Here is a 7358-nt window from a genome sequence, read left to right as displayed (position 1 = left end):
ACATGGACCTGACATGTTCTGCTATAACATGGCTGCATCCTGGAGCTGTTGTATCTCTCCTATACACACACACATGCACACACAGGCTGCACGGGGTGCCAGCACCAGGAAGCACATCATTATACAGCCTCACACCATTATACAGACTGTCAGTCAAGCACTGGGGGTGCGGCTGTACCTCCCACTCATGAATAAGCTGGACAGCTTGAATATGCTAATGACTCATTGGACATTTCACAGGTCATTTGCATACAGCTTTAGGATCTCATTGCTTAGGTTTACAGGCATGTAGAGGGACAATGAAGAGATAGAGGCAATGCTCTCTAATGGCAGTTTATGAAAATCCATTTAGATTAAGGGGGTTATTTTGCATGACAGGTTCTCTTTGAGAACACCCGACACCCTAGTTACAAATGCACCTCTGGATGTTGGTAATTTACTGTACTTTAGCCCTCGGCTACAATAAAAGTGTCTGCAATTAAGCTTTATTGTTAATCCTTGTTCTTATGACAAACCAACAAGTTTTAAATCCAATTGTCATAGAGAACAAAAAAATGTTGGCTGGGGTTACAATTAATATATTAATAAAATATACAGTTCCGACTTACATCCAAATTCAACTAAAGAACAAACCTACGGAACCTATCTTGTTTGTAACCCTGGGACTGCCTGTATTGAGTTTCATGTAATCTTTTGGACAGCTGCTTTAACTAAATAGTAAAAATCAATCAGTATTGCTAAAAAAAGTAATTGTAAAAGACTAGTTGTCAACAAGGTGTTAACATTGTCTCTTTTAAAAGGATGTGACCCCAGTGATGAATGAACAGTGTGCTTTTAGCACAGACCTGTGAGTAAAGACACTGTGGCACCTGGTTATTTATACATACGCATAACAAAAGCCCAATCCAGAATTTTGAGAAAATGATGATTTAGAAATGTAATTTACTGGGAATACAAGTATTTACTAAAACAGATATTTCAGGAGTGATGATCAATTCTTTTTATATGGCTACATGTGATAAGGTCTACTGGTTGATACTCAATATTTATACACATAGCTTGGTTGTGGCTGTCAGAACTCTCTGAATTGGGCCTGGTTTCAGGCTTCTGAGTCACACCCAAGTCTGCCCTAGTAGCTATGATTGACAGTTGCCTTGCAGTATCTGTTCCCTGAAAAGCTGGTTATACTTTCTCCTGTGACTTGCAGTATCTCTGACTGTTTGTGTTTTGCTTGACCTGAAACCGTGACCCAGTACTTTATCCTGTATTCAACATGAGCTGGAACACTGTACCCCAGCCTCATGTAGAACCCTAAACCTGACTGACCCAGGACCCTGGAAACTCCAACCTGAGCCATAACCCTGAACCTTGTACCCTGCTCAATCCAGAACCTTGAACCCCGGCCTGATTCATAACCTGTATCTGATCAAGTTTCCTGTACCCCAATACTTACACTGAACCCCATTTCAGAACATGTACCCTGTTCCCTAGTCTGAATTCTGTTCAGGAGCCTGGAACCCGTTTCTTAGCCTATTACCTGATTTTCTTTTTGTCTGTCCATTCCATCTTGATAGTGGTATTGTATTTATGTACAAATGTTGGTTCTAGTGCTACATTTATGTACTGAGTTGTGTTCTGGTCTGTATTTATCTACTCAACTTTGTTCTGGCACTGTATTTATCTACTGAGATTGGTTCTGGTGCTGTTTGTATGTACTGATATATGTTCTGTATTGTTGTTCAGAACTTTGTTTTAGATATTATTTATATAGTGGCTTTCGTGCTGCATTTTTGTATACAACTTGATTCTGTGTTATTTGTTATTTAGCTTCAAGATCTATGCTAAATACATTTTTTATTGTTGGAGTGTTAAAAGGGCTGTATATAGTTATATAGATATATAACTGGTAAATTTATGGTGGGCACTATGAGTCCTAAAGGCCACACCTAGCAAGTGGGCAGGCAAGTGTTTCGTCCCCCACTGTAGGGTACCCTGGTGAGAAGATAGAAGTAATATTTACCTCCTTTGTCTTCTCTGTTACTCATATGCAGTGGTCTATTGAGTTCTAAAAAGATCAGTTACACTATACTGTGTCAAAAACATCTTGCACAGCTTGCAACAGTGATATATGATGCATGGAGTCTTTTTTTTTTTAACCCGGAAAACAGCAGTAACATACTGAAATCAGTGCTGCTGGCCTAAGAGTGTTTTCCCAAGTTCAGACCCCTAAGAAAGTGCTTGGCAACATGAAATGGACGACCATTAGAAAGCATCCCACCCTGATGGATCGGTTTTGATAAAACATGTAAACACAATGCAAACAGGCAAATTTAACCACAGCCCAAAATGCAATGTTAACACCAATTGTGGACCCTCATCCTCATGGGCCCTGTGACACATTGATATGTGAAAATAACTTAAGATTTCACTTCTTGAGACTGCCAGTTTTAAGGGTACGCTGTATAAATTGGACAGAATGAATATACCTATATGCCATAAGCACTACCATCTACATCAGGGGTCCCCAAACTATGGCCCGCAGACTGTTTCTATCCGGCCCCCATTGCATGTCGGCCATGGGCCTCCGTTCGTCCGTTAATTATGAGGTGCAGCATAGGAAATAATTAATGGTGGGGGGCAGCATATGAAATAATTAATGCTGGGGGGCAGCATATAAAATAATTAATGGTGGGGGCAGCATAGGAAATAATTAATTATGAAGGGCAGTATACGAAATAATTAATGGTTGTGGCAGCATAGGAAATAATTAATGGTCAAGGGCAGCATAGGAAATAATTATGAGGGGCAGCATAGGAAATAATTAATGGTGGAGGGGCAGCATATGAAATAATTAATAGTGGAGGGGGCAGCATATGAAATAATTAATTATGAGGTGCAGCATATGAAATAATTAATTATGAGGTGCAGCATAGGAAATAATTAAATAATTCATTCATTCATTCATTAGGCCAATATATAAAATAGTTCATAATGGGGGTGCAGTATATTAAATAATAAATTGAGGGGTGGCCCAGTGTATTATGGATGTGGTCACATGTACCGCTATTTATTTTTAATGATCTACATTATGCTTTCCCTTATAGAAGAGCATAGTTAATGTCTTCCTTTCACCATAGGGTTCTATGTACGTTTTGTTTCAGTTTCTTAAAATGAAAACAATGACTTGCATTGCTGCACTATATTTGCCTTTATAAATAAGGGAATGGCATGATGGAAGGTGTGCTAACGTAGATGTGAACATAGACCAAAATTCATTGCCCGTCAGCAAGTTCAGTGTGGCTGCATTCTCATATGGTGTTTGCATTTTGAAATGTAATTCAAAGGCTCCTGCCACAAAAACATTAAAGTTGGGTTTTGTAAAGGTAATGATAATGCAATGTTAACTCATTGGCCAAATTTACTTGCCCGGTCCTATCGCCAACCCCGATCTGGACGGTCTGACGAAGATGAAGTCCGGCATGATTCACGAAGCTCGTGCACCGAGTTCCTGCATCTGTCGCTTCCCCGTCGAGGTCCGCCGGAGTTCACCTTCTTCTTCCCGGTGCTTGTAAGTGCGTGTCTTGCGACACAATTTGAAATGTTACGTCACGCACGTAGTACGAATCTGTCGGGTTGTCCGACAGCCCGCCCCCCGATTTGTGTCATGTGCAAGCCGGTGCCGATGCGACAAAGTCCGATCGCGTGCACCAAAATCCCCTGTTAAATGCGGCGCAAAACGGAAATCGTTGGGAAACCCGACGAAAATGCGATCCGCGAACCCTAGGTAAATAAGCCCCAATGTGTGATTGAGGCTGGAGCCTGTGAACATGGCCTATAAGAAACTTGCTTTGTAAGTTTGTGGAATTTCCCAACCTGAACCTCGAATCACTGGGGCTGATTTAGTGTCTGAAAGTCAGAATATTTCCAGTTGCCCATGGCAACCAATCACAGCTGCCTTTTCAAATATTCATGAGCACTGGTAAAATGAAAGCTGAGCTGTGATTGGTTGACATGGGCAACTGGAAATATTCTGACTTTCAGCCACTTGATAAATCTGTCCCATTGTGTTCATACCTTGCGTTGGAAATACATTTTCAATCCAATAACATTGTGTTAATATAAATGCAATATTAACGCTTTAAAGACCAAGATTATTTTCACCTTGAGGGAAACTATGTGCGACTAAGTGAACTATGTGCTGTAATAACTATAAAACGTTTTAACTTACCCAAGTGAGTCTTTTCATGACACGTGAATCGTGTAGGACTTCATTTTCGTCGGACCGTCCAAATCAGGGATCGCTACAGGACCAGGTAAGTAAATTTGCCCCCTAGTCTTAACATCCAATTAATGACTGTGATTTGCCATACGTCTGTCACGGGTGCCTCTGCGACCCCCCTCCCGGGTCGCAGGTGCAGCTGCCCCGGTCCCCCAGCTTCTAACTTACCCCGTCCCGTTCCCACGTCGGCAGCACGGCGCGCGCATCCCCGCCTCTGTATTTATCTACTCAACTTTGTTCTGGCACTGTATTTATCTACTGAGATTGGTTCTGGTGCTGTTTGTATGTACTGATATATGTTCTGTATTGTTGTTCAGAACTTTGTTTTAGATATTATTTATATAGTGGCTTTCGTGCTGCATTTTTGTATACAACTTGATTCTGTGTTATTTGTTATTTAGCTTCAAGATCTATGCTAAATACATTTTTTATTGTTGGAGTGTTAAAAGGGCTGTATATAGTTATATAGATATATAACTGGTAAATTTATGGTGGGCACTATGAGTCCTAAAGGCCACACCTAGCAAGTGGGCAGGCAAGTGTTTCGTCCCCCACTGTAGGGTACCCTGGTGAGAAGATAGAAGTAATATTTACCTCCTTTGTCTTCTCTGTTACTCATATGCAGTGGTCTATTGAGTTCTAAAAAGATCAGTTACACTATACTGTGTCAAAAACATCTTGCACAGCTTGCAACAGTGATATATGATGCATGGAGTCTTTTTTTTTTTAACCCGGAAAACAGCAGTAACATACTGAAATCAGTGCTGCTGGCCTAAGAGTGTTTTCCCAAGTTCAGACCCCTAAGAAAGTGCTTGGCAACATGAAATGGACGACCATTAGAAAGCATCCCACCCTGATGGATCGGTTTTGATAAAACATGTAAACACAATGCAAACAGGCAAATTTAACCACAGCCCAAAATGCAATGTTAACACCAATTGTGGACCCTCATCCTCATGGGCCCTGTGACACATTGATATGTGAAAATAACTTAAGATTTCACTTCTTGAGACTGCCAGTTTTAAGGGTACGCTGTATAAATTGGACAGAATGAATATACCTATATGCCATAAGCACTACCATCTACATCAGGGGTCCCCAAACTATGGCCCGCAGACTGTTTCTATCCGGCCCCCATTGCATGTCGGCAATGGGCCTCCGTTCGTCCGTTAATTATGAGGTGCAGCATAGGAAATAATTAATGGTGGGGGGCAGCATATGAAATAATTAATGCTGGGGGGCAGCATATAAAATAATTAATGGTGGGGGCAGCATAGGAAATAATTAATTATGAAGGGCAGTATACGAAATAATTAATGGTTGTGGCAGCATAGGAAATAATTAATGGTCAAGGGCAGCATAGGAAATAATTATGAGGGGCAGCATAGGAAATAATTAATGGTGGAGGGGCAGCATATGAAATAATTAATAGTGGAGGGGGCAGCATATGAAATAATTAATTATGAGGTGCAGCATATGAAATAATTAATTATGAGGTGCAGCATAGGAAATAATTAAATAATTCATTCATTAGGCCAATATATAAAATAGTTCATAATGGGGGTGCAGTATATTAAATAATAAATTGAGGGGTGGCCCAGTGTATTATGGATGTGGTCACATGTACCGCTATTTATTTTTAATGATCTACATTATGCTTTCCCTTATAGAAGAGCATAGTTAATGTCTTCCTTTCACCATAGGGTTCTATGTACGTTTTGTTTCAGTTTCTTAAAATGAAAACAATGACTTGCATTGCTGCACTATATTTGCCTTTATAAATAAGGGAATGGCATGATGGAAGGTGTGCTAACGTAGATGTGAACATAGACCAAAATTCATTGCCCGTCAGCAAGTTCAGTGTGGCTGCATTCTCATATGGTGTTTGCATTTTGAAATGTAATTCAAAGGCTCCTGCCACAAAAACATTAAAGTTGGGTTTTGTAAAGGTAATGATAATGCAATGTTAACTCATTGGCCAAATTTACTTGCCCGGTCCTATCGCCAACCCCGATCTGGACGGTCTGACGAAGATGAAGTCCGGCATGATTCACGAAGCTCGTGCACCGAGTTCCTGCATCTGTCGCTTCCCCGTCGAGGTCCGCCGGAGTTCACCTTCTTCTTCCCGGTGCTTGTAAGTGCGTGTCTTGCGACACAATTTGAAATGTTACGTCACGCACGTAGTACGAATCTGTCGGGTTGTCCGACAGCCCGCCCCCCGATTTGTGTCATGTGCAAGCCGGTGCCGATGCGACAAAGTCCGATCGCGTGCACCAAAATCCCCTGTTAAATGCGGCGCAAAACGGAAATCGTTGGGAAACCCGACGAAAATGCGATCCGCGAACCCTAGGTAAATAAGCCCCAATGTGTGATTGAGGCTGGAGCCTGTGAACATGGCCTATAAGAAACTTGCTTTGTAAGTTTGTGGAATTTCCCAACCTGAACCTCGAATCACTGGGGCTGATTTAGTGTCTGAAAGTCAGAATATTTCCAGTTGCCCATGGCAACCAATCACAGCTGCCTTTTCAAATATTCATGAGCACTGGTAAAATGAAAGCTGAGCTGTGATTGGTTGACATGGGCAACTGGAAATATTCTGACTTTCAGCCACTTGATAAATCTGTCCCATTGTGTTCATACCTTGCGTTGGAAATACATTTTCAATCCAATAACATTGTGTTAATATAAATGCAATATTAACGCTTTAAAGACCAAGATTATTTTCACCTTGAGAGCAACTATGTGCGACTAAGTGAACTATGTGCTGTAATAACTATAAAACGTTTTAACTTACCCAAGTGAGTCTTTTCATGACACGTGAATCGTGTAGGACTTCATTTTCGTCGGACCGTCCAAATCAGGGATCGCTACAGGACCAGGTAAGTAAATTTGCCCCCTAGTCTTAACATCCAATTAATGACTGTGATTTGCCATACGTCTGTCACGGGTGCCTCTGCGACCCCCCTCCCGGGTCGCAGGTGCAGCTGCCCCGGTCCCCCAGCTTCTAACTTACCCCGTCCCGTTCCCACGTCGGCAGCACGGCGCGCGCATCCCCGCCTCCTAGGGCGCACGCTACCTT

This window comes from Engystomops pustulosus, chromosome 2, assembly GCF_040894005.1.
Source record: "Engystomops pustulosus chromosome 2, aEngPut4.maternal, whole genome shotgun sequence".
Classification (NCBI taxonomy): domain Eukaryota; kingdom Metazoa; phylum Chordata; class Amphibia; order Anura; family Leptodactylidae; genus Engystomops; species Engystomops pustulosus.
This window is presented reverse-complemented; position numbering follows the sequence as displayed.